The 27,833-nt window shown below is 42.9% G+C and overlaps 1 pseudogene; it reads right to left on the bottom strand.

The window, feature by feature from the left end:
- Positions 1-12,011: 12,011 nt before the first annotated feature.
- Positions 12,012-26,499, bottom strand: LOC104858915 (annotated as a pseudogene).
- Positions 26,500-27,833: the final 1,334 nt, after the last annotated feature.

The raw sequence follows: 27,833 nt of genomic DNA, 5'->3' as shown, positions 1-27,833 counted from the left end.
ACCCTGGAAAAAAAAAAAAAAAAAAAAAAGGATGTGGATATAGCTTAGTATGAAGGCCCTGGGTTCAAAGACTAGTACAGAAAAAAAAGTGACAGCTGCATTGTCCCACCTGGATGCCACCAGAGACCTGTGCCTAGCGAGCCTTGGAGATGGCTCAGTCTAAGTGAGACGGGCTACATGAGTATAGGACGTACCCTGTATTTCCAAGATGTTAAAGGAATAGACAATGTCTCAGTGCTTTCATTTTATTGATCACATGATGAACTGATAATATTTTGCACAGAATGTGTTAAAATATATTATTAAAATTAATTCCACCTGTCTTGTTTTTCTTAGGTGGCTATCAGAAAATGTAAAATGACACATGTGGCTGGCATTGTATTTCTTGGATATCACTGTGTCCGACAGTTATTGGGACGTCCAGGGTTTCCTCTTGCTTATCTGTTATTTTTTATTTTTTTCTCTTTGATCTCTTTCTCTCTAATATGTCAGGGACCTCCTGAGCTCAGCTCTGTGGTTATGCATTTCATCTCAGCGCTGTCTTTTCAGATACTCAGCCTCCTCCTGAATTTTAAATTCAAATGATCTGGCTGTGAAATGTTGATGACCTCTATTTGTGGTGACAACAGCTGGTTCTTATCTTGAAGATTAATTAAAAGGCTGTCTCTCTGAGGACATGAATTATGCTATTTTCACATCACCGTCTGTTTTAGTGCCTCTGTTCCTGCAGGTGCTCCTTCCTGCCTCTGCTCAGTGTGGAGGTAGCTGTGTCCTGAAGTGCGGTGTGGGTGCTCCCTGTGTGGGCTGGGTGGAGACCATGTGCTGCTCACCCTGGTATGTGAGAGCCGCTTTCTCTCCCCAGGTTCGCTCTCTCTCCGCTCCTCTCAGTCTGTGCCAGGGACTGGGAAGGAAGTCTAGGCTGTGTAGTCAGCTGGGTGCTGTAGCTCATCTCTCAGTTGTGCCCAAGTCCGAGTGTAATAAGTACTTGGTTTCTAGCTTGTGGCCAGGAGGGGCTGAACATTTAGGAGGAGGGGCCTCCTGGGAGGCTTAAGGTCACCACAGTAGTCCTGGGTGGGGGACTGTGGGCCCTGGGCTGTTCCTTTTGGACCTGGCCATGGTGCATTGTGCTACCACAGGCAGCAGCATCAATCAGACTGAAACCTCTGAAACTGTGTTCCAAAGCAAACCCGTCCTTGTCTCCAGGTGACTCACCTCAGTTATTTGTTACAGTGATGGAAAGCTGACTAGAACACTGGGGCGGCTGCTAGTTTATCTGCTGGGCACAGGGCTCCCTGACCTGAGGCGGGTTGGATCTTCCCTGGCTCCCCACCAGGGGACCACACTGTTTCCGGTTGGAATGCTGCCCCCTGCTGCTCCAGCCAAGCAGAGCAGATGGGGAGGGGCTAAATCTGTCCTCCGGTGATGCCACTCGCATACCAGAGCTCAGTCCCTCCCACCTGCCCTCCATGTGAGAACTGGAGCTTCATGACGCAGCTCCTACCACTGTCACAATCTCCACCTAAAAATGCTTCAGATTGTGGCTTCCTGTCTTCTCGTTCTCTTTCCTCTGAGCCCCTTTTCTTCTCTCTTAGAAACTTTCCAAAAATTTTGGTTTGCTGCTGATGCTTATTTTTATCGTTTAGGGTTGTATGAATTCTTAAGCTATTTCCCAGGATTCAAGGATACGATCGTGGTGAGTGAAAGCAGCAACACGTGTTCCTAATCAGTTACGTTGGGTTGGGTTTTCCACAAAACAATGGCAAACTTCCCAGTGGTCTTGACTTCGCAAGTCTCCTCCTCCTATTTCAGCCAACCCTCAGCGTGACAGGCATCCTCCTGGGAGCACCCTTGGGTGGCAGGGTGGAGACAACAGAGGGCTTCTCAGGGGAAACAGTTCAGTCCTTCTCCCTTCTTACACCTGCACTGTCTACCCTGAGAGGTTGTGAGTGAGTTGCACTGAGTTCTAACTCTAGGGCCCTGTGTAATTTACAAAAATGCCCAACTCGGGGAAGGAGAGGAAGATGGGAAGCCATGGACATGTGAGAACGTAAAGCCATCTTACTTTTCATGAAAGTTTCTCACCCCGAAACTTCTACTCTCATAGTAGATCTTGACAGGAATAATATTTTGTCTTAAAAAGAAGTTCGTTTCTACTACATGAATACAACCTTCCTAATTCTAACCTTTACTGTTAAGTGGAGGAAGAGGCACTAGAAAAACTTGAGTCTTGCCAGATGTTGTGGTGCCTGCCTATAATCCCAGCAGAGGCTGAGGAAAAATTTCAAATAAAGGGCTGGGGGGTGTATTTCAGTGTGGAGACTGAGGGTTCAATCCCAAGTGCCAAAAAAAATTTTTTTGGTGGAATCTTTTTACTACCCCTCCATTATGATAGCTGCTCTTCTTTCAGAGCTACAGCTGCTCTTCCTAGATTTCTGGGCCTCCCCAGTGAGTCTTTTACTGGACTCACTGCTGGTGGCTACTTGTACAGAGTGCTGTTGTCATGCTGCCTAAAGAGGTGTGTAGTAAACACTCTGGAAAGCATGTTGAATGAGAAAGTGAGGACTGCATTAATCCCCCCAACTGGAGCTTGAGCATGAGTCCCCGTGTTTATTAACTGAGGTGCAGTCGTTCTGGACTAACTCTCTCCTGATCCTTGTCCCATGCTTTCTAAATTGGCCTTCTCTGCTGGTATCCTCGCTGATGCGAGGACCTTACCACTTGCAAGAACCTTCGGGGATGTCTGTAGATGTGGTCTGACCATTTCCTCTTTTGAGGGACCATCTATTTAAGTGTTAAGTTGGCCCCGTTCCAGCTCCCGCTCACTGGACGGATTTACTGTTTAGTCTCCCACCCAGAGACAGATTTTGGGCTCTCTGTCCTCTGTCCTTTGCTTCCTATCTGCTCCTATCCTCTACTTCATTGCCAGCCCATGGCTTGATAGGGAGTTTTAGAAGTATTCCTTGGAAAGCATTCTGGCTTACACATGGCCATTCTGGTGTTTGCGGGCATCACTCTGTCCTCTGGCTCTCATCGCCTGGCTAAGTCTGGGTCTTCCACGTTGTGTCAGCCCTCCCAGAAAGTCTACTCAGAAGGGAACTGTCCACGTGCTCAAGGCGTGGTGTACACCACTGGGATGTCGCCATGCAGAAATTACTGCTCTGAAGTTGAAAAAACAAACAAAAAGGACTTGAAGGATGAACAGAGAAAATATAGGAGGAAACTGAGCAAGACACTCACCTAAGTCTTGCTTTTCAGTGTGCAAATGAAGGCCCAGGGAAGGGAAGAATGTTTCCAGGTCTTGAGAGACGTTGGTCCAAAGTGTGCAAACTGGCCCTCCATCTCCTCTTATGTTGGGTGGGGTGGAGGAGGGCTTGAGGGATTGGGGAGTACAGTGTGGGTCTTCCCTACTGGCCCGTCTTGTGTTTGCTCTGAGTACCTTAGTCATATTCTCACCCCTGGGACAAAGTACCTGACATGACTTGAGAGAGAAGAGGTTTACGGCGGCTTAGAGTTTCAGTCTGTGGTTGCCTGGCTCTGGGGCAAAAAGGACACGGTGGAGCGTGTGGTAGAGGAAAGCTGTTCAATCAGCGGCATCTGGGAAGCAGAGAGAAGGGAGGAGCCAGGGACAAGTCACGCCTGTGACCCACACCTTCAGTCAGGGCCCTCCAAACCTGAGGCTTTTGGGGGACATTTGAGATCTGACCAAACATAGTGAAGCCCCAGGAATTGGGGGTGGAAGAAGGAAACCTGCCTGATGTGGAAGACGGGTGAGTCCAGATCCTCAAGAAAGCTCCGAATGGGGAGCAAGACTCCCGCTCCTCCATGTCTGGGTGACTAGGAGTCAGGTGTCCCCTTGCTGCCAGGTGGACTTTGGTTCCTGTGCATCACAGAGGTGTGTGGAGTCCAGAAGGGAGCACTGTCTGCCAAGCCTCAGGCAAGCACTGCCAGGTGCCAGATGCTGGGGACAAGGGCAGTGACCAAGGCATCCCGGGGCCTGCACTCTAGGCTGAAGACTGCTGCACGTGGGTGTGGGTGTGGACTGGACAATGACCAGCGCCCTTCAGACAGCAAGCGGGCGAAGGGACGCTGCACTGGGTGCCGTGTTTTCAATAGGACAGGGGTAGCTTCCCCGCTAAAATACAACGATGAAGAAGACGATGATAAAGGCAGTACCATCCAGAGGATGGGGTTATTGGTACTAGATGTCTGAGGGCAGGAACCTAGAGTGCTACTCCTGGCCACCGAGGAGCACGCACTGTAACATTTATTAATTAATCGCTTTTAAATCAGCATTCACCACGTGCTTGACAGCACCGCGGAGAGCACTGGGACCACGGCCTGGCTTCCAGAACTCACAGGTCCATCTAGCACACCTAGATGTCTGATTGCTAATTTTGATGAGTGGAATCTAGGAAAATCACGGCATTAAATGAAAGGGGTTCCTGTGTTGGGGAGAATCTGGTCAGAAGGGAGAGTCACGGAGGGGAGGCTGGGCTTCCCTGGGTCATAGGTAAGTGGAGACTGGACAGCCAGTGGGAACTGGACAGCTGGGGACAGGACTGCTGGGGCCCCACACTGAGGGAGACCGATCCAAGGTAGGTGGGCCCTGTCCCTGGGCTGGTACTGGCAAAGGAGCTTGGTGAGCCGAGGATGGCAGGAGGAGAGCTGGGCGTGGCGGGGTGTGGAGGTTTCTGAGGTGAGAGGGAGCCTGGAGGGAGATGCAGGGCCCAGGAGCATCTCAGACTCCAGCAAGACCAGGTTGATGGGTGTGGTGGTGCACACCTGCAACCCCAGCACTCGGGAGGCTGAGGCAGGAGGATCACTGTGAATTGGAGACCAGCCTGGCCTACAGTGAGTTCCAGGTCAGCATCAACTACATAGTGAGACCCTGTCTCAAAAAAAAAAGACTGAGGTTTGAGAAAGCCAGCCTGAGCATCACCCTTCTGCCCACACTAACACCTGCCCTGAGGTCCTGCCGGAGATCTCGCCTCCCTTCCTGCCCCTGTTCCAAGATGCTCAAGTGATGGCAGATGCCTCTCAGTGATGCCAGCCTGTCTTCCTGTCCCTCCCGAGCTGGGCAGAGTCCCCAATATCTCCAAATACTGACCACAGAGGGACCACCATGAAGGCTCCTGTGGCCTGAACAGTGAGACCCATCCCTGACACAGATGTACTAGGATGTGGGGCTTTTGTGAATGACAAGGCCACAGTGACTTTGCCCTCATGAATGGCAGGACACTGCAGGGTCAGCCAGGCCCTGCCACCAGGGGAGCTTGCAGGAGATGCCTGCTCCAAGTCTGAGGCAGCCCTCGCTCGCCAGTCTGTTGGTACCTTGGTCTTGACACCCTGACCTCGGCACGGAAGGAAAAGCTCGTGCTGCCCGTGCCACCCAGCTGATGGTGCTCTTGTTATAGCAGCCTGGCCATGCAGAGACCTCACCAGGAGGTCAGGGAGGGACTGACAGGGTGACCATGTCAGCCTCTGCCCCCAGTTCATACCATAGCCTGGAAGACGATGTCTCTGTGGAATAAATCTCTTTCAGCTGTGACTATCAGGGTCAATATGCAGCCAGTCCCTTTGATCCTTCTGAACACAGCCACATACTCTTGTACCCCAGGGCCTTTGCATCTGCCACGACCTTTGCCTGGGATCCCTTCTTTCCCTTCTCACCTCACTGGCACCTGTGCCTCCTTCCAGTCTCAGTACAAGCACTTCTTCCAAGAAATCTCAAATTGCCAGGCAGGAGGCCTCCATCATCCCCTCAGTCTTTCTGTTTCCCTGGGGAAACTGCCAAATTCAGTCAGCCCTCCTTGGAGGCCGCTGGCCCAGGAGCACAGGGCCTGGGTCTCATGTACACCTGTCCCCTGCTGCAGGGCACCTGCCCGGCTTGACATAGCATCTGGGAAGCAGCCAGCAGGGAGTCAGGGGTGAGGGCCTCTGTGTGTCAGGCACTGTGAGAGGAGGCAGGAGGGGCTGATGAGGAGGAACTCTTGCTAGATTCCGGTGTGTAGCATTTTTCGTAATAGCCTAAAAATGTATAAAACCCACCCTTACCTCCATGAGGTTGTGGTACTGTGAAGAAAAGCATTACTAACATAGAGTCTCAGCACTAGTTGTTATAGATCATGTTTGGGGATGGCGAGAAAGAGGAGGCAGTGCAGCCATTGTGTGCAACTCGAGCTGTAGGCGTATTTCTAAGGCTTCTGCGCCCAATCAGGTTTTCTTCATTTTTTTCCAGTGTGAGGGGGAAGCCCAGGGCCTCAGGCAGACTTAGCAAGCGCTCCTCGACTGACCTTCATCCCAGCCCTCGTTACTCACTCGGTCCTTGGAAAATCCCCACACGCCGGACTGGTCTCATTATCATCATTATTATTATCCAGAGAGGGAAACTGAGGCAGAGTGCTTGTCCGAAGGCACACAGGCAGGTCGAGATGGAGTCCTAATTCAGATCACAGGACTCAGAGCTTACCTTTGCCGCGTGTGTTTTTCAGCTCTCTAAAGTCTCGCTCTGAGCTTCAGACATCGCAGGAACACAGGCCTGAGCCCTGACTTCTGTAGAATGCGTTTTCCCCTAACCTGGCCACCTTGGAATGCTACGTGCAGCCAGCGCGCCCTCTCGTGGCCAGAGAGCGAACATCAGGATGGTGTTTTCTTTCTTTTTTAAATTTAAATTGAATTTATTGGCACATTCTAGGTACACGGCACAGTTACATTCATTACTGGGATCTTGTACTTTTACATGACAGGTCTTGGTTCTCATTTTCCCCTTGTCCCCACCCTCCCTTCACCCCCTCTTTCCCTCCCCACCTTCAAACACTTTAATTCCTTTTTTACATTTTCTCATATTTTTTTCCTTTTCCCTTTTTCTCCTTTCCCTATCCTTCTCACTGTCCCTACACCTTTGGTCCTTTTCCTCCTGTTTCACATTGCTAATTGTCCCGTTAGGATCTTGAGTACTATTTTAGTTTTTCACACCAGAGAAACTATTCAGTATTTGCATATGTGTGACTTATTTATTTCACTTAGGAGTACATCCTCAAAATATACCCATTTACCTATGAATGAATCTACTTTCTCATTCTTTATGGCTGAGTAGTATTCCATTTTATAGAAAAACCACGTGGTGTGGAGCCAGGATGGTGTTTTCTAGGGCCTCATAATGGGTTTGTCTGGCCAGTGCCTTTGAGACCTGTGGAGGGAGAAGAATCCACCATTGGGGTGGGTACGGCCTGGGTGTGGACAGGGTCCTTGAGGCCTGTGCTTCTGTGTTCTGTTCAGGTCCGCTAAACCCAACTTGACTCTTCCCAGCACCCCCTCCTGGTGTCAGGTACAGGACTTGTGGCCTCCAGGTAGCCTGGTGCATTAGGCAGTGGCTTTCACAGGCACTGAGGCCTGGGTTGAGGGCGGGCGGATACTCATCCATTTGTCTGACCAAATAATCGCTGGTCACCTGTGATGTGCCAGGCACTCGTGGGTGCTAAGAATAGGGTAGGCACTGAAAGGAAGAAAATTCCTGCCTTCCTTCTGCCCTGGTCAGAAGAGGCCCCCTCTTCCCACCACTCCACGCCCACCCCACCGCTCCATCCTGACAGTTTTGCACAGTGCCGCAGCTCCTGTGGGGGCGGTCAGTACATGGGGTGGCCAGAATGTGAAGTAGCAATGCTGGAGTTGCAGCTGGTGTGTCCCCTCTCTCTTTATCTCCTTCACTCTCTACTAAAATGACCCAGAAATTAACACACAGTGGTGCAGCTGGTATTTCACACACTCAGTGGTCAACTGTTCTAGAGGTACTAAGGGTACAGAGTTGAGATACACATTGCATTGGCTCAGTGACTGCCATGAAGGCACCTATGTCCCCTTTGTCCATTGTGCCATGCAGTTGAAGAAGGAACAAGGGAGCCATGTAGATGTCTGGGAAGAACACAGTGAGTAGTGGGAGTAGCTAGTACAAAGGCCCTGGGGTGGGCACTCAAGAAACAGCAAGGAGGAGGCTGTGTGGCTGCAAGGGAGGTTGCAGTGGGACAGGAGCTGAGGCCAGAAAGTTGGGGAGGCAGCTATCACTTGGGCTGTTAGACTGGTTTTGGCTGGGTGTGGGACAGTGATACCTCCTTGAAATGCCTAATGTGGAGTGACTTGACATACAGAGGAGGGAGCCACCAGGAGATGGGCTCGGGCACATCTGGGGCTTCCTGGGCCTGGGACCCTCACACGCACTCGCTGGCATTATTTCCCTTTGCTCTTAGAACCACTGTGGGTGACAGGTACCATCCCTCTCACTGTCCAGAGGACACAGAGGTGTGGAGAGAGCTCACTGGCTCAAGCACTGGGTGGGAGCCGGACATCCTGGTGTGGGGAGAGGCTAAGGAGAACACCTGGGTGTGGCAGGGGCTGTGTTACAGTGTGAGCTGGACTTACCCTGGTGTCAGCAGGGTCAGAAAGGAGCAAAGGACCCGGTAGAACCTATGCAGCTATTTAAAAAATGACTCCAAGCTCATTGAAGATGAAACAGGTGGGCAGTGGAAGGGAGGGCCGGGGAGAGATTTGGGTCCAGATTTAGGGGAAACTGTGACCTCTGAGGTAGAGTGGGGCACAGGAGGGAGGGAGGGAGGGAGGCTAAGCAAGAGCAGGAGGTTTTTATTTCTAATCTGTATAAAAACAATTCTCTGGCATATTCTGCTCAGTCTGGGGCTTGCAGACTGGGGACATTGGGAAACAGACGTGATGGGTTGATTCTCTAGTGGTGCCACTGCCCTGTCCTTTGTTCCTCTGTGGATGCTGTCAGCAGATGGACCACTTCCTCTTTTATCTTATAGTCAGAGCCATGGTGTCTTCCATACATGGGGCCTTTTGTGTTAGAAGATGTGGTTTTAATTGCTGTTTCTCCTTTAGGAATAAGTTTGCCGATCAATTAGGGAGTGTTCTAAATAAACAACAGCTACGTCTCAATCTCCCTGCTTATCCCTCTTAAAACTCTACACATGCTTCAAAGTCTAACTGCTTCCCTGGCTCCCTCTGTCTCTGTCTGATTCTTGCCTCTTTCTGTGCTCCTTGAAGAGGTTAAGTACCTTTGCTCTGGGCTGTGGATGGGAACTGCTGGGCACCAGGACAGGGCACTAAACGTCATCCTTGGAACCTTGCACTTGCGAGGCAGAATCGCTGAGCTAAATCCCTGGCCCCATCCTGTGCTTTGAATTCAGAGGTCTACACTTTAATCCCAGCTCTACCACCTGCCTGCTCTGCAACTTTGATCTGGTAACTTAAATTCTCTGAGTTTAGCTTTCTCGTCAGTAAAACAAGGTTAGAGCTTTATAAAATTAAATTTTAAATTATTTATTTCTAGGGATTAGGGATGTGGGTCGGTGATGCAGTGCTTGCCTAGAATGCATGAGGCCTTGGGTTCTACCCCTAGCATGCAAAGAAAGCAAAATCACCCACTCATGTATAAACTATAACCTAATTGTAATTTAGGAGGGCACAGTACACCTGTACACCTGTCATCCCAGCTATTCAGGAAGCTGAGGGGAGAAAAGCACTTGAACCCAGGAGTTTGATACCAGTCTGGGAAACCCAGGGAGAGCTGTCTCAAAAATTCTTTCACTGAGTGTGTACTATATGCCATTCATATACTGTCCTGACCACATGGGGTGCATCTGTGAACAAAACACATGTGTCTTCCCTGGAGAAGGTACAGTTCTATGTAATGTAGATGAGAAGGAGAAAGAGACAATGAACAATAAACAGACACGAATATTTTATAGTGCTTTAGGGAGTAGTAATGCTGTGCAAAGAAGAAAAGAAGCATGTCAGGGAAGGGTGGCAGTGCAGGCAGATGAATCAGTTAGTGACTGCTGCCTGACAAGCAGCCAGCAGCCAACAGTGCCCAGGCACCCTGCCCGGCAGTTCTGAGTGTGCAGGGTGGACTGCACTCATCTGGGTGGTTCTGGCCTCTTCTGACCGTGGTGATGCTCAGTCGTGTGTCTGTGGTCACCACCTGGCCTAGCATGACTGCAGGGAGGACAGCCAAGTTCTCCTTCCGGCCTATGCAGTGTCTCTCAAGGCCGGCCCAGCCTTGTTCTCATGGTAGAAGCAGGTGCCGAGAGAGGGAGTCCAGTCTGGGGCTGTGCTGCTGTTCCTATAGCCTTCTGTGGTGGAGCAGGTCCAGGAAGGCTGCTGGTCCCAAAAGAAGAGATAGAAGGGACACTGCAAAAGACAGGGATATGGGACAGGGCAGGGAGCAGATGCCGATGGCCATCAGTCCACCAAAGAAGGGTACCAGGGAAGCATTGATTTGGGTGATGAGAAAAACTCCCCTTGAAGAGTTGATACTCATGCAGGACTTGTAGCAGAAAGAAGCTAGACAGCCAGGTTGTCCCAAAAGCAGGTCCCAGGGAGAGGCACCCCTCGGCCATCCCAGGAAGAGCAGGCTGGTGGGACCGGAGGTCAGGGGGACAGCAAGACAAGAGGACAAGTCCATGTGGGGCTTATCAGTTTTTGCAGAGGCTTGGCCTCTTCTACCATACTGATTCTGCATTTGAGTCTACCAAACAAGAACCAAAACTACCGAAAATGTCGTCAAACCTCTCCTTTCTGCTATGGGTGTCAAGTATGTTGTTCCAGTTATGAGAAAGTGGCTAAAACACAGTGCAGAAGACTTATTTCCAAAGCTTCAAAAGAGAATGGGAAGTGAAGATTTAGTGAAGCTGGGATAAAAACTTACTAGAACAGTTTTCCCAAGAAAAAGAGCAGAGAAGTAGGGCAGTGGCTGAAGGAGGCACGTTGAGTCAAGGAAGACCTTGCTTAGGCTTTCTTCCTTTTCTTTTTCTCAAAGCCTGATGATGTGGCACCAAGTAGCAGCAGGAAAGTTGTGGGTTTGGTTCCCAGTTTCTTCCAGTGTTCTGGGCCCTGTGTCAACCAGGAGATGCATGGAGGTATCTCAATTCATATCTGCAGGCTTCCCATGAGTTCAAAGGTGCCCTGCACACTGGTGGGGAAGTGAAGAGACTGCTTCACTCACAGGACAGAGTAGTTCCCAGGTTTCAGCTGCAGCTCACCCCTGGTGTTCTATTAAATTACCCAGTTACGATCCTGCTTAAGATTCTCCGCTACCCTTGGACCTGTACTCATTAACTCCGTCCTCATCCCCTGCCATCTCTCCACCTCCTTGCCCTTTAGGGTAACTAAGACCTGGAATCTATTCAGTTCAAGAACAGGAGGCTTCACAGGATGTGAAACTTTCAGCTTTAAAATTAGGGAAGTTTTAGGAAAACCAAGTGTACTAGTCAGCTTTACCACTGCCATGACAGAATACCCAACCTGCCTAACAGTTTACCCTGAGTGTCACCTGGGCAGTGTGTTGGTTTAGATACTGACTATCCTGAGTGTTCTTTGGTCAGGGGTCACTTCAACCTGTCTGTTCTTGTACTGAATAAATTTTGATAAGCTTGTCATTTTTATACTTCCTTGTGGGGGACCAGCTCCCACTAGTCAAACAGTACCTGAAGGAAAGAGTGAGGATTGAAAAGGAAAGACACTCTAGGCAGAGTGGAGACAAAAGACTTTCTGCTTTATTTGAGGCAAACCTGATTATTTATACATACATTATCAGCAAAATCTACAGAAGAAACATCTGCAGAAAGACACCACAAGAGAATGATTAGATACCATAACATTTTACAATTCCTAAAGATCAAAAGGCATTCGCATGCACTTTGGGCCAGAATGCTCTCTCTCTATCTGGTCACAATGGTTTCTATTGACATCAAGTTGATAGATTAACTCCTTGTTCTTAACCACTTCTAGTTTTCCGCATACTATTGTTAGGTGAGAGTTTCAGTTTCCCCACACTTCCTGTTATATTATCTTATAAAATTTAATTTTAAAATATGCAAATTTTGGTTATACTGTATTTACATAATTGGACTGGTAAACGGTTAAAGGAGGAGAGGTTTATTTGACTTACAGCATCAGATGGTTGAGTTCATGGTTGGCTAGCTTCAAGGATCCAAGACAGAATTGGCATGACAGGAGGGGGCACAGCAGAGTAAAGCTGCCTAATCCATGCAGTCAGAAAGGAAAGAAAGAGGAAGGGAGAAAGGGAAAAAGGGAGAGAGAGTGGGGAGGGAGGTAAAAAGAGAGAGGGAGGGGGGAGGGAGAGAGAGAGAGAGAGAGAGAATATGAGAATAAATATACCCTTCAGGTAACATCCCCAGAATCTATCTCTTATGGCCCACTGATGAGTTTAGCACCTTCCAATCACCTTCCAAAAGTGCAACCTCTGAACACACAGACTTCAAGGCTTTGGGGGACATGATCTAAACAGCCTCCTCTGGAGCTGTGCCGTTTTCAGCGGGTGCTGATTGATTGGCTAAAATTCAGTGCCAGGTGGGTGAGTTTTACATCTTCACCCCAGCTTGGACTCAGAGCCCTCTCTCCTGCGTGGCCTCCTCTGGAGCCACGCCATTTCCAGTGGGCACCACTGATTGGCTCAGACACAGTGGCAGGAGGGTAGCTGCACTGCCGCTGAGCATGATCACCCCCCCCACTATTAAATCCTCTGACTGAGGCAGTCCTAAGATGCACTCTGCAGAGGTATGGCAAGCTATAAAGGGTGGTGATTGGTCCTATTATGTTTCTGATTGTATCTATAGGGATAAAGGATAGGGATTGATTTGATGAGTTGTTTGCTCAGTTATGAAAATGAGAATGTCTATAAGTCATTAGAGAATCAAAGGCTGGGAGGCAACGATATCAGGAAGATTTAATGACCCAGAGTTTGAATCAAGGTCAACCCAATAGCAAAAATAAAGATAAGAAAACACTTAAGCAAGCCACAAAGACAGACTTCCAGTCCACCAATGGTGAACAGTAGGGCAAAGGAGGATGAAAAATCAGATAGTGAACCTCCAGGACAATCAGAACTCACAGCACAGGAAGTAAAAAAACTGATCAGTGAAGCTCTAGAAAAATTCAAAACAGAAATTATTTCCCAGTTATCCGTAGAGATGGTAAGCAAAATGAAAGAAATAATTCGAGAATCCAGAACAGAAACTGACAAAAAAATAGATGAGCTTAGGAATATAATAGAAACCATGAAGGCCCAGAATAAGAAAGAAATGGAAACAATGAACACCCAACATAGGAAAGAAATGGAATCCATTAAACAGATTCAAACAGATATCCAGGAGATTAAAAACTCTATTGAAAGCATAGGTAACAGAATAAAAGATTGCAAAGATAGAATCTCAGATAGAGAAGATAGGATAGCAGACAGTGACCATGAAAAGAAAGGTTTCTTAAAAACAGTCAGGGAACATGAGAAACTGATCCAACACCTCCTAGATGATGCAAAGAAGAATAACATAAGACTGATAGGAATCCATGAAGTACCAGGAGAAAACGCAAATGACTTAAAAAAGCTGTTCAAAGAAGTAATGACTGAAATCTTCCCAAACAGAGGGGAAGAATTAGACATACAGATAAGAGAGGCATATTAGACACCAACTAGCCATGGTCAAAAAAAATCTACACCTAGACATATAATAATCAAGATCCCAGAAACACAATAGAAGAACAAAATACTACAAGCAGTAAGAGAAAAGAAACAAATCACATACAAAGGAAAGCCCATCAGAATCACAGCAGACTTTTCAACACAAACCCTCAGGTCAAGGAGAGCCTGGAGTGAGCTATTTCAAGTCCTAAAAGAAAACAACCTACCTCCTAAGTGAAATAAATAAGTCACACGTGTGTAAATACAGAATAATTTCTCTGGTGTGAATAATCTGCAATAATACATAAGATTCTAATAAGATTACTGACATTTAGAAATGGGAAGAAAGGAGCTAAAGGTGTAGGGAAGGTGGGATGGGCAGGGGAAGGGTAACAAGGGAAAAAAATGTGAGATAATTAAAAGATGGAAATAAAGTGTTTGCAGATGGGGAGGGGAGGAGGGGGTGAAGGGAGGGCAGGGGTAAGGGGAAAAATGAGAATCAAGACTTGTTATGTAGAGGTACAAGATCCCAACAATGAATGTAACTGTACTGTATCCCTAAAATGTACCAATAAACTCAATTAAAGCTGGAAAAGAAAAGAAAGAAAACAACCTACAACCAAGACTGATGTATTCTGCAAAACTCTCTTTCAAAATGGATGGAGAGATAAGATACTTCCACAACAAAGAACACTTGAGAAACTTCATGAATACTAAACCAGCACTACTAAGAATTTTAAACAATATCCTAGAAAAAGACAATGAAGATCACAACACCAGGAGGTCCAACAGAGCAAATCAAATAGCCAAGGCTAGAAACTAAAAAGAGAGGACAAAAAATAAAGAGCCAACAAAAGGACAATAACATGACAATAATAAGTCAGTACATATCAGTTATAACTATCAATGTCAATGGCCTCAATTCACCAATCAAGAGAAATAGATTGGCAAAATGGATTAAGAAGCAAAATCCAACAATATGTTGTATACAAGAAACACACCTAGTGCAAAAAGAAGCCCATAGACTGAAAGTGAAAGGATGGAAAACAATTCTCCACGTGACAGGAGCACAGAAAAAAGCAGGGGTAGCAATCTTATTCACAGACAAAGCAAATTTCAAACCAAAACTGATTAAGAGAGACAAAGAAGGGCACTACATCCTTGAAAAGGGAACAATTCAAGAGAAAGAAATGACAATCATAAACATATATGCACTGAATATAAATGCCCCCAACTATATAAAACAAATATTAAGTAACATGAAAAACCAAATAACCACTAATACAATTGTAGTGGGGGATCTGAATACCCCACTATCAAAAATAGACAGATCATCTAGGCAAAAAATCAACAATGAAATACTAGAAATGAACCAAGCTTTTGAACTCATGGACTTATTAGATGTCTACAGAGTGTTTCACCCCACAAAATCAGAATATACATTCTTTTCAGCTGCACATGGGTCATTCTCCAAGATAGATCACATACTAGCTCACAAAACAGGTTTGAATAAATGCAAAAGAATTGAAGTTATTCCCTGTATATTATCAGATCACAATGCAATAAAGCTGGACATCAATAGCATAAGAAACCATAGGAACTTCACAAACACATGGAAATTGAACAATACTCTCTTGAACAATCAATGGATCACAGAGGAAATCAAAGAAGAAATCAGACAGTTTTTACAAATAAACAAAAACGCCAGTACAACATACAGGAATCTATGGGACACAATGAAAGCAGTTCTATGTGGAAAATTCATAGCACTGAATGCCCACATTACGAAAACAGAGCAAGCTCAAATAAACAACCTAACAATGACTCTTAGACTCCTAGAAAAACAAGAGCAAGAAAAACCCAAAGCTCAAACAAGAGAGGATATTATAAAGATTAGAGCAGAAATCAATGAAAGGGAAACTAAGAAAACGATACAAAAAGTAAATGCATTGAAGAGTTGGTTTTTTGAAAGACTAAATAAAATTGATAAACCCTTAGCAAACCTTATCAAAAAAAGGAAAGAAAAGGCTCAGATCCATGCAATCAGGAATGAAAAAGGCAAAGTCACAACAGATCCCACAGAAATCCAGAGGATCATTAATACATACTATGAGAACCTGTACTCTAATAAAATGGAAAACACAGAAGAAATGGACAGATTTCTAGATACTTATGAATTACCAAAAACTTACCAACAAAGGAAAGCCCATATCAATTGAAATCACAACACTATACTTCACAGAACTAGAAAGAAGAATCCAAAAATTCATTTGGAATCATAGGAGACCTAGAATAGCAAAAGCCTTCCTAGGCAACAGACACATGATTTTTCAACAAAATTGAAAGAGAAGCAATACTTCCAAATTCATTCCTGGAAGCAAATATCACTTTGATTCCCAAACCTGGGAAAGATGTAACAAAAAAGACAGGCCAATCTCCTTAATGAATATAGATGCAAAAATCCTCAATAAGATACTAGCAAACAGAATACAAAGGATCATCAAGAAGATCATTCATCCCGACCAAGTCGGATTTATTCCAGGGATGCAAGGATGGTTCAACATACATAAATCAATTAATGTAATACACTATATTAACAAAGTTAATGATCCTTTCGATAGATGCAGTAAAAGCATTTGACAAAATTCAACACCCATTCATGATAAAAACTCTGCAAAAAATTGGAATAGATGGTCTATGTCTCAACTTAATAAAGGCTATCTATGAAAAACCAACAGCCAACATCATATTAAATGGCCAAAAACTGAAAACCTTCATGTTAAAATCAGGAACAAGACAAGGATGCCCACTATCACCACTCCTCTTCGATATAGTTCTGGAAACATTAGCCATAGCAATTAGACAAGAGAAAGAAATTAAAGCAATAAAGATAGGAAAGGAAGAAGTTAAACTGTCCTTATTTGCTGATGATATGATACTCTACATTGAAGACCCAAAAAACTCCACCAAAAGACTTCTCAACTTAATTGACACTTTTGGCAGAGTAGCTGGATACAAGGTCAACACCCAAAAATCAATAGCCTTCTTGTACACAAATAACAGACTCACTGACAAAGAAATTAGGAAACAATTCCTTTCACAATAGCACCCCAAAAAATGAAGTATCTGGGAATCAACCTAAGAAAAGAAGCAAAAGACCTCTACACTGAAAACTACAGCACTCTGAAAAAAGAGATCAAGGAGGATTTAACAAAATGGAAAGATGTCCCCTGCTCCTGGGTAGGAAGAATCAACTTAGTGAAAATTGCCATACTACCAAAACTGCTATACAGATTCAATGCAATACCAATTGAAATCACAACACTATACTTCACAGAACTAGAAAGAAGAATCCAAAAATTCATTTGGAATCATAGGAGACCTAGAATAGCAAAAGCCTTCCTAGGCAACAGACACATGACAGCAGGTATAACAATTCCCAATTTGAAACTGTACTACAAAGCCACTGTGATAAAAACAGCATGGTACTGGCAAAGAAGCAGACCTGAGGATCAGTGGAACAGATTGGAAGGCACAAAAACAACTCCAGATGCACTCAGCTACCTCATCTTTGACAAAGAAGCTGCCAGTCCCCACTGGAGGAAAGATAGCCTCTTTAATAAATGGTGTTGGAAAAACTGGATCTCAACCTGCAAAAGATTAAAATTAGACCCTTATCTGTCACCATGCACTAAATTAAAATCCAAGTGGATTAAAGATCTAAACATAGAAACAAAAACACTAAACTTGCTGGAAGATAAGTTAGGCAGAACTCTGGAAGACATTGGCATAGGAAAAGACTTTATGAACAAATCCTCAGGAGCACAGGAACTAGCAGAAAGAATCAACCACTGGGATTTCATCTTATTAAAAAGCTTGTGCTTGCAAAAGAAACCATCAGTTGAGGATATACTTCTAAGTGAAATAAATAAGGCACACATATGCAAATACCAAATAGTATCTCTGTTGTGAAAAGCTAAAATAGTACTCAAGATCCTAATGGGAAATTAGCAAATAGGAAGAAAAGGACCAAAGGTATAGGAACAGTGAAAAGGATAGGGAAGGGGGAATAAGGGAAAAGGAAAAAAATATGAGAAAATGGATTTAAAGTGCTTCTAAGTGAAATAAATAAGGCACACATATGCAAATACCAAATAGTATCTCTGTTGTGAAAAGCTAAAATAGTACTCAAGATCCTAATGGGAAATTAGCAAATAGGAAGAAAAGGACCAAAGGTATAGGAACAGTGAAAAGGATAGGGAAGGGGGAATAAGGGAAAAGGAAAAAAATATGAGAAAATGGATTTAAAGTGTTTGAAGGGGGGAGGGGAGGGGAGGGGGAAGGGAGGGTGGGGACAAGAGGAAAAAAAATGAGAACCATGACCTGGCATGTAAAGGTACAAGATCCCAGTAATGAATGTAACTGTACTGTATACCTAGAATGTACCAATAAATTAAATTTTTTTTAAAAAAGAGAGCAAGCAAAGCAGGAAAGAGAGGAGTCTTTTAAGAGCCAGAGGGAACTGGAACCTTTGATAAAGCAAGAAGTCTTGTTTAAAGGCTGAGGTGAGAAAGTTTGCTGCAGTTTGTGGAAGAAAGAGAGGTCACGCAGCAAGAGCTCTTCTTTCCTGGTTCCATAACCTAGAAGGTGCCTACATAAGTATGCAAGGTAGAATACAAATCAATACACAACAATCAATAGCATTCCCATACACCAATAATGAAGCCACCAAGACAGAAGTTAGGAAAATCATTCCATTCACAGTAGTGTCCAAAAATTGAATCTTTTTTTTTTTTTAATTGAGTTTATTGGTACATTTAGGGATACAGTACAGTTACATTCATTGTTGGGATCATGTACCTTTACATGGCAAGTCTTGATTCTCATTTTTTTCCCCTTACCTCTGCCCTCCCTTCACCCCCTCCTCCCCTCCCCATCTACAAACACTTTATTTTCATCTTTTCATTCTCTCACATTTTTTTCTTTTCCCTTTTTGTTCTTCCCCTACGTATCACACCTTCCCTACACCTTTAGCTCCTTTCCTCCCATTTCTAAATGTCAGTAATCTTATTAGAATCTTATGCATTGTTGCAGAATATTCACACCAGGGAAACTATTTGGTATTTACACATGTGGGACTTATTTATTTCACTTAGGAGTATATTAAGAATCAACCTAACCAAGGAGGTTAGAGACCACTACAATGAAAATTATGAGATACTGAAGAAAAAGATAGAAACAAATTTTAGAAAATGGAAAAGCCTTTCTTGTTCATGGTTTAGGAGAATTAATATTGTGAATATGGCCATGTTACCAAAAGTGATCTACTGATTCAGTGCAAAATCTAGTCAAGTACCAACAACCTGCCTGACAGAACTAGAAAAATCCATCCCACAATCCATACAGAAGCAAAAAAGACCCAGAATAGCCAAATCATCCTGAACAGAAAGAGCAATGCTAGAGGCATCACTATATCAGATTTCAAATTATACTATGAAACTATAGTAACAAAAACAACATTTAAGGCATAAAAATAGGCAGTAGACAGTGAAATAGAGTAGAAGACAAAACCCATGTACCTGTAGCCATCTAATTTTTGACAAAGGGTTGAAAAACTTGCTGAAGAAAAGATAGCCTCTTTAACAAATGGTGCTGGGAAAACTGGGTCTCCACATGCAGAAAATTGAAAGTAGATCCATATCTGTCATCCTGTACTAAAATAAAATCAAAATGGATCAGTGACCCAGATATAAAACCAGAAACTTTGAAACATTGGAAGAAAACAGAAGAAAGAGCCATAGGCACAGGCTAAGACTTCCTGACTGTGATTCTAACAGCACAGGAAATATCAAGAATCAACAAATTAAAAACAACATTATTACCTTCTGTGCAGCAAAGGAAGCAATTAACATAGTGAAGAGCCAGCCTGCAGAAAGGGAGAAAATATTTGCTAGCTGTTCTTCTGATAGAGGATTAATCCCCAGAATACGTAAAGAACTAAAACAAAATTAACACCCAGTATCAAATAATCCAATCAAAACATGGGCAAATGAACTGAATAGACACGTCTCAAAAGTACAAGTACAAAAGGCAATGCCCACCCACTATGCAGTCCAGGCAAGGTCTTGGAGTGTCACTAGCAAAAGAAAGCAGGAAGAATCTGTTCCACCCACTTCCGTAGCCTGGAGTGGGAGTTGCCCTTGAATTCGCCGTGATGTTCCTGGTCTTCCTGGATGTAAAGATAGTGAAGAAAGCCAAGACTGTGATGAAGACTGCTCAGAAGAATATGAATATCTTGGGGAAGAAAAGGGAGGCAGACAGACATGTGTTTGATGTGAAGCTCAAGCACTTATTTTCTGGAAAGAGGAAAGTTGGTAAAAAAAAAAAAGAGAGAGAGAGAGAAGATAGTGTCTTTTTCAGTGACATGGTTTGGCTAGACTGGCTCATTTGGTGTGGTTTCATAAAATTAGAATAATTTATTAACTGAAAAAACAATGCAAATAGCTATAGAGTTTGTTGCTGAAAATGGTGATTAACCCTATAGAGGCATGCATGATATTACAAATATTTTGATTAGATAGTATGTCTGCATTTTAAAGAGTTGATTCATATTTCAAACTGAAAGATTTATTAGTATGACTATGGGGATTTTGATGGAGAAAGAACTATGGAAGAGGAAGCTTTGGTTTGTCATGCATGAATTGCCATTTTTTAAATGAAGAAAACATCTTCACCTTTCAGCATATGCAGAAGGCTACCAGCTCTGACCTACAGGCTTGGGAGAAAAGTGTTAGGAGGACTCTGTGCTTACAATATTCTCAAATTATTTTCTATTCTTTTTGTACAATATATTGTTATAATGTCTTCAACTATTTTATCCAAAATAAACCTCCGGGGGAGGGGGGAGTACAGGTACAGATTGTCAATAAATATATAAAAAATTGTCCGACAGCTTTGGCCATTAGGGAACCACAAATCAAAACTACTTTGAGATTCCATTTCACCCCAGTGGGAATGGCTGTCATCAAGAATATTTTCTTGAAAATGCTGGTGAGTCTGAGGGCTTTCCATGCTGGAAAGCCAAAGCTTTCTCCTCCGTAGGATCTGACACCCTGACTCTGTAGTCCACACCTGAGAATCCTGAGCAAAGCTGTTCCTTCAGCTCGGTGATGTGTGTCGCCATCTTGGTGTGGGTCCAGACCACTTACCCAGGGCTCTCAGAGAGGGGAGGGAGACACGCCCTTGGAGTACGAATTCAGAGAAGGGATGGGACTGTACTTAAGAATGGATACTATAATGACCAGCCATGATAGAGAAGCAGTAGGACTTTAAATCCTTTCTTTGTTCGTCTTGACTGTCACAAAGAATGCCTTTCTGACTGAACAGTCTGAAAAAACTCTGATGAGGTACTGAGAGGGGAGAGTATAAAGGAAAGTTTTACCACCTATTACTTATTCTATGTGTACATTTTATATTCCTCCAGTTAGATCTAAGCACTGTTCATGATTACCTGCTGAATAAATGATAACTGTATGTGTTCTCACAAATGAGACCCAGATGATACACTACTGATCAGCATGCACTCTTGCATCTCTCACACAAATCCTAGGATTAAGACATTCTTAAGCTATGGAAGTTTTTCCATACCGGAGGTTTAGGAAGGATTCACAAATTAAAGTCAGAGCATGCAAACATTCTAGCTAAGAAAAAAATTGCTATTCTGGATTGTACATTTTTTGTGTGTGTGGTACCAGGGATCAAACTCAGGACCTTGTGCTTGTGAGGCAGGTGGCAGCACCACTGAGCTAAATCCCCAGCCTCTGAATTATAAATTTTAAAAATCCATTCAAAAACAGTCTGGGTTAATAAACTTTTCTCAGTGTTAAAAGTTATATCAATCAAGCCCCAGTACCAAAAAACAAAACAACAACAAAAACTAGAAAAAACAAAGTCATATCAAGATCATTAAAAACAAAGCAATATATTATGCCTTATCATAGGAATAAATAATGAAAGGTAAGAGTGGAAAATCCAATTGAATAATAGCATACATACATTTAACTTAGGCAAATTTAACAAAGGAACAGAAAAGGAAATTTTAAAATGTGAGCAATTATGAATGTTACATTTATGCTCTATTTATACTTACGGTTTTATACATAAGCATACATAAAGCGCTGTTGTGGGTGCTATTCTTTATAAAAGATTTGCAAGGTAATTTTGAATACGTGTAATTTAAGATATGACCGCTCAAATAGTACTTGCCATTGCAAAGCAAGATAAAAACAATTTTCCGCTATATATAAACCTTTAGATTTCGACATTCTTGTTCTTTTGTCTACAGAGTCTGGAGGCACTTGCTTCCCCAGCCACAATGATAGTGTTATTTTCCATGACAACGCCGGTACACATGGTCCCTAAACCCTCCCCATACACGGGAGACGAGATGCAGTAAAGCAGGATCATAACAAAAACTTGCATCCCCAGAGTTTCTGCGTTTTCACCTGATTCCTGAGGAGTTGTTGCCAATGCAGAGCAGAAGGCTGGTGGTCTCCAAATCATAGCGAAGATTCAGAGAGTGCTGCTGGGGTGTCTTGATGGCTTTGAACGCATTCTGAATGAAATCAATACAGCCCGCATCACGGCAGCACTGTATTCCTTCTGAGAGCCTGTCTCAAAAAAGAAGGATTTATAAGTTCCAATCTGACTTGCTTCAAAAGCTCAACCAGATGCTCTGTGCACAATTCTTGATTGTGATTTATCCATCTCACGACCAAGTCCAGAATGCTCTCCTCTCTGGGTACGTTTAGATCATCTGGTTTAATAAATGTCAGAAATTGGTGCACTCCCACGTCTAGTATTTCTTCATGTAAGCTCACCTCGGTAACCTCGGTAAAGTTATAACAACTAGCCCAGATAAATACTTCGTTGATTGATCGGACAATCCTCAACTCCAATCCGCTTTGCACAATAATAGACTCTACAGGGCTGGAGGAATCCCTGTGGTCCATCGTGTATTGATGCACACCAAAGACTTCTTCCATTTGCATAAAATAGGTGGCCATAGATACAGCCTGCACATTTGCTTTCTTGCTGTCCATAGCTGCGCTGCACATGTAATGTGATGTCACTGACACGCTGTATTGTGATGTCATAGAGTATGTCTTCCCTCTGAGTGCACTGAAGCAATCCACCGCTGAACATGGCTTTGAAATAAGAACTAAACACAGCCAGGATCAGTCTGTGGCAAGGGAATTTCTCCTCTTCAGCTAGGAGGACTACATCAATCATTTCTGCTAATTCTCTCGTTTTTTTAATTTTATTCAGTAAATTCAAGTTATGTTGGTATTTTTCTTTTACCTCGGTCTTGCACTCCATCCAGTGTTTCTGGATCTTCCTCATGCTTAGTTGATCCCGAGGACCTATTTGCATTTCTGGTCACTCACAAATTAACGGAGATGCCATGAAACACTCCTGAGGGTAAGGAAACAAGCAGTTTTCATCTAAGAAAGAAAAATCTCTTTAATTGAAATAAGCAGCATTAGTGCTAAGATGTACTTAAAATAAATATTATTCATTCTAAACAGAGCAGTTTAAAACAGTTACTTTTGCATCTGAAAATATCTTTGATGTGTAAACAGCAAATTATTAACTGCTACCAAAGTATGCCTAAACAGCAGTGAAGATTTCTCTAGGATTGGAAAGTCTTCTTTCCTTAGATGAAAAGCCATCTGGTTAACAAATAAAGCTAACCTACAAGTAGAGGGCAAAAGGACTTCAGTAATAGTCTCTCTGGATGTAATCTTACCCCAAATCATACATATAACCTCTCCAAGAATGCATCCGTGTATTATAACAACCTGACCAGGGCCAGGTAGTATATATCCTGGAAACTGGATGACTGGGGAAAGGTCCACTAAAATTCTGCTTAAACTTTGATATTGGACAAATAATTCAAAGTAGTAGATAATATAAAGATTATTTCTACTGGGCTTTGGAAAGCACAGGCAAATGTCTGCTGACCCAAGAATTCATGGTATTTGAAACTTCCAACTAAATCATCCTAAACCTAGAAAATGTACCAAAGCCATCCGGTTTCTCTGTCCTCCCTCCTTGTTCAGCTTGTATATTTCATAGTGGCAGAACTGAACTGCTTCTTGCTTTAAAAAGCACTCATCTAATTAAAAGTCTCTCCAAGCTGGTGGTGCCATCTTTGCCTTCCTGAGGACAATAGAATTGGGAGGTTTCAAGAAAGTTAATTAGCTGCTTTGACTTACAGGATGTTCTTAGAGCTGGAAACCTTCATGTGAGATTTCCAGTCTCTGCCTCCTTTCTAAGCTCCTACTTGGCTGTAAAGATACATTCAGCGAGGATAAATGTTGAGGGCAGAAAAGTTAGTGCTGGGATTTAAGAAAGAAGGGCAGGTGAAGTTTCAATAACACGAACACAAAATTTGTCTGCTATGAAGGGTAGACATTTTCTAAACTTTTGAAATCCTGTAAAGAATTAAAATCTCATGATAAATGACATTTTTGAGTATTGGATTAAAGCTTATTTTAGGAACAAGTGTTATGCATGACAGGAATGTTTGTGTAGTGATGACTCTAAAACTTGTGGAGCACTGTGCTGCAGTCAGTGGAATTATAACAACTAGCCAATCTCAGAAGCTGTGCATTTCAACCTCTCCTACCCTGTGTGCTGGATTTTCTGGCATTAATGGCTCAGTTCTCTCTGGTTGCAGTACCAGGGTTTGAACTGAGGGCCTTCACATTAAGCTATATCTCCAGACTTCTCATCTCTCTCTCCCTCTCTCCCTCTCTCTCTCTCTCTCTCTCTCTCTCTCTCTCTGTCCAAGGACTCATTAAATTGCTAAGTTATTCAGAAGGACTCATTAAATTGCTAAATTATTCAGGTTGGGTTTGAACTTGCAATCCTCCTGCCTCAGCCTCCTAGAGTGCAGGGATTATAGGTGTGCACAACCACTGACATGTAATATCTTTTTAAAAAATATTTTTATTGGTACATTTTAGGCATACAATATAGTGACAGTCATCCTTGAAGATTTGTACCTTTACATAATATATCTTATTTTCCCCATTCCCCTGCCCTTCCTTCAACCCCTCCACCCCTCTCTATTTGTAATGACTTTGTTTCCATTTTTTCATTTTCTCATATTATTTCCATTCCTTTCTTTCCTTTCCCCTATCCCTCCCACTTCCCCTTTGCACTTTTTCTGCCTATTTCACATTATCTATTATACACTTTGATTCTTATTTACACTTTCAGTTTCTTTTACCAGAGAAACTATTTGGTATTTACACATGTGTATCCTATTTATTTCACTTAAGAGAATCGCCTCATTGTGCATCCATTTAGCTATACATGTCTCTGATTTCTCATTCTTTATGGCTGAGTAGCACTCCATTTTATTAAACAAAAACCCACATATTCTTTATTCAGTCTCCAGTTGATGGACAATTGGGCTGTTTCCAAGTTTTAGATATTGCAAACTGTCAAACAATATCTTATAAACACCTTCAGAGAGGATGGTATTGGGTTTCCTAAGTGTCCAACCTGCCCTCTGCTGCTGCAGTCACAGTGGGACTGACTCCCCACCCCTTACTACTGTTACTCGTTCAGGGGCAGCCTGAGATTGGCCTCACCAGCGTGAAGCGGGGCCTCTGGTTCGGTGACCAGGGGTTCACACATTGTACAGGAGGGAGGTCAGAGGTTGCTACAGCAGTGTCCCTATAAAATAGCATGAAAACAAAGCAAATATAGAGCACAGGCAGGACAGAGCTATAGAATTCGAAACAGGCCTTATGTCCATGTTTTTTAGTCATGAGAGAGTTTTCAGCGGATTTTAATTGGGATTGCTGATATGTTTAATCAAGAATTCTTTTTGTGTAAGTGGCATATGCAGAAATATTTAGAAAAGGTTGCCCTAAGGTAAGTGTAATTATATAAATTATTATTGTTACATTCTCATATTTTTCTGTCATGTAAGAGAATCACAGAAACCTCTTCTTAGTCTCCTTTCTCTTTGATAAAAAGCAACGGTTACTTAAATCACTCTTTGGAGTTTGTCTCTTCTCATGAAATGGACACAAAATCTGCACCTTTACCCACTCACTCTGGGGCAAGGGTTGGCAAAACAGGGCTAGACAGCAACTATTGTAGCTTCGCAGGGCCTACACCCTCTGCCAAATCATCCAGGTCAGTAAACTAATGAGTGTGGACTTTGTTCCAGTGCAATGTTTTATGGATAGAGAAATCTGAACTTCATATATTTTTACCTCATATTTTCACATCATAAAATATTGTTCTTTTTTAGTTTTACAAGTCATTTAAAATTATGGAATTTATTCTTAGCTCACGGGTTACACAAAAACAAGGGGCAGGTTGCCGACTGCTGCTCTGATGTTATAAATAAACCCATCCTCTAGTTTGTGAGTAAGACAGTATTCTATCTGTGTGACTAATCTCCACTTCTCTTAGATCCAGCTGAAGAGTTTTGAGAGGAGAGTGTTCCTGTTTCAAAAAGATCAACTGCTTGTCCTCAGATTCTCAGATCTTGAATAAATATTGTACATGAAGGAAGCTTCCCTATCTCAATATTGGCTTTAACAAACAATACAAAAGGAGAATTTCTTTAAAAATAAAAATAACCTGGGATGGGGATTTAGCTCAGTGGTTCGGTGGCCTGCCTCACAAGCGGAAGGACCCGAGTTCGATCCCCGGTACCAAAAACAAAACAAAACAAAACACAAAATAAATAAAAATAACCATTTCAATACTCAAACATTTATTACGAAAATTTTTACCAGGCATGTAGATTTGTTAAATATCCTTTCCTTCCACTTGCCCTTTATATTACTCTTAAAAGCTACTCTAATTGCTATGGATTTATAGATCAAATGAATTTTTTGATGGAAATCCTCAAAAATACCTGTGAAGTTAAATTGGCCACCACTCTTCAAACACATTCTCAGTATTGCTCTTTTTCTTTTTGTCTTTTTTGTTGGTTTGTTTTTTGGACACAATCTTGCTACGTAGTCCAGGCTGGCCTCAAAGTGATCCTCCCACCTCAGCCTCCTGAGTTCTGGGAACACAGGTGTGCACGGTGACACCCAGCAGCAGTATCGTCCCTGTATGCAGAGGGTGCACAGAAGACATTGGTGTGGCAGATGGGGCCTCAGAAGTAAGAAAGCCCCAGGTCCGAATCCTGGGTTAACTGCTTATGTGCTATAATCATAAATTTATTTAACCTTTCTAAACCTTAGTTTCTTCCTTGGTACAATGGTGATAAATTACATAAATAGTTACAATGGTCTTTGACATCCAAGCATCTAGTTTAAAGGTTAGAAATGTAGATTTCAGTCTGCATGCACTGAGGCCTGGGTTTGGACCCTTGTTGTACTGTTCAGTAATATGAACGTGTTTGTTGGCCTCTTTAAATTTTAGTTTTCTCACCCTGAATTTAAGACTTGAATGTCTGAGGAGAAATGAGAAGTTCATGTGTGTACAACTGTAATTTGCTTGGTTAGATTTACTTGGTAAAGCTCATACAGAATATACATGTACAAACTCTTTTCAAACCATAAAAATACTTGGCTGCACATACAAACCACTTGATACAAACTCAGCTCATAAATGAAGAGAGCTGACAGCAACTTTTTCCCATCGTGAGAGCAGAGGGTACATTCTCCTTTCATCAGCAAAACAAAACTGTTTAAATGTTCTCAGTGATATCAATGGGAAATTATTCTCTGCTCCAATTTATAGAAGACTGAACTGGTGCATTCATAATAATAGGACCCATACTAATGGAGAAAAATATGTAGCAAAGATAAATATAAATCACAAGAATAAAGCCTAATTACTTTGCAAATCCACAATGCACTTATACCCATGTTCATTACATTGGAAAAGTGGACTACTATAAATTTTAGTGTGGGGCAGAAATGTCAATTTCCTTAAACCACAAATGTTTTGCTTTTATGTTTTATTATCTTCGTATTATCTTTACCATTGCTATTTTTTCTGAATAATGCATGACACCTGACCATGCCTTCCTCTTTATGAAAATTTTCCATATTTTGCTGAAGTTACACTAATTTAAATTTACAGCAGCACTGCTTGAAATAGTGAAAATTTAGGAAATTACCTCAATGTCTATTAAAAGCACAGATGGACTGTAGTATATGCACTCAAAACAATGTTGTACAGCAGGAAAAAATGAACTAGACTTACATGTATCCACGTGGATAAATCTCTGTGTGCATGAAAGACTAAGAATAATGCTGCACATTGTTAGTATATTTAAGATGTACAAAACAGTATT

This window comes from Fukomys damarensis, unplaced genomic scaffold (genome assembly GCF_012274545.1).
Source record: "Fukomys damarensis isolate Sample0158 unplaced genomic scaffold, DMR_v1.0_HiC HiC_scaffold_24, whole genome shotgun sequence".
Taxonomy (NCBI): domain Eukaryota; kingdom Metazoa; phylum Chordata; class Mammalia; order Rodentia; family Bathyergidae; genus Fukomys; species Fukomys damarensis.
The sequence above is the reverse complement of the archived record's forward strand: the minus strand, read 5'-3'. Positions and strand labels throughout refer to the sequence as shown.